This window comes from Eimeria mitis, genomic scaffold (assembly GCF_000499745.2).
Source record: "Eimeria mitis Houghton genomic scaffold, Emh_scaff3125, whole genome shotgun sequence".
NCBI lineage: Eukaryota > Apicomplexa > Conoidasida > Eucoccidiorida > Eimeriidae > Eimeria > Eimeria mitis.
The window spans coordinates 6,179-7,236 of NW_013571469.1; positions in this window are offsets into that span (position 1 = coordinate 6,179).

Genomic DNA, 1,058 nt, shown 5'->3' on the forward strand with positions numbered 1-1,058 from the left:
AAGACAGAGGCAGATCAACAGCCCCCATCCTTGTATTTAGCGTCGGCTGTATGTGCACTTCTTCGGGTGTATAGACACCTACTTATCTCTATATAAATTATTATATTAAACCCTAAACCCTAAACCCTAAACCCTAAACCCTAAACCCTAGGATGCTCATGTCAATCGTTGCTGCTGTTGTTTTTTGCTGCTGGGGGCTGATGGCATCCTAAAGAAAAAAAAAAGAAAAAAAAAGGAAAAAAAAGAAAAAAAAAATAAAAAAAAAAAGAAAAAGGAGACAAATAAAAAGAGATAAGGTTCTCTCTGTTGCTGCTGTTGTTCTTGTTGTTGCTGCTGCTGCTGCTGTTGCTGCTGTTGCTCCTGCTGCTGCAGTTGCTGCTGCTGCTGCTGCTGCAGCAGCCGGCTCTCTGCTGCTGTCGCCCGTGCTGCTGTTGCTGCTGCTGCTGCTGCTGCTGCTGCTGCTGCACCAACGGAGCAGCAGAAAAACCTATTTAATATTTTTGTTGTTTTTTGTGTTTTATTTTATTAATTAAGCAAAAATATATTCATTATAAACAAACAAACAAATGCAGCAGCAGCAGCAGCAGCAGCAGCAGCAGCAGCAGCAGCAGCAGCAGCAGCTCCGCAGCGCTGCCGCCTGCGGCGGCCCAATACAGCCCCACTATAAGCTAGAGTTTATATAATAAAAAAAATAAAAAAAATAAAAATAAAATAATATAATTGTTGTTTTATTTATTAAAAAGAAAAAAAAAAAACAAATGGATGTATTATTTATATATAGGGGCGGTAGCAGCAGCAGCAATATGTGTGTTTTCTCTTTGTTTAGTTTTATCTCTTTTTGTTTTGTTTTTATACTGTGGGGTCTAGGGTTTAGGGTTTAGGGTTTAGGGTTTAGGGTTTAGGGTTTAGGGTTTTGCTTCTACACACAAACGCAGCAGCAGCAGCGCCAGCTTCCCTTCTCAGCAGCAGCAGCAGCAGCAGCAGCAGCAGCAGCAGCAGCAGCAGCAAGAAGAAAATAAATAATATTATTATTTATATAAACAACCAAAACACAAACG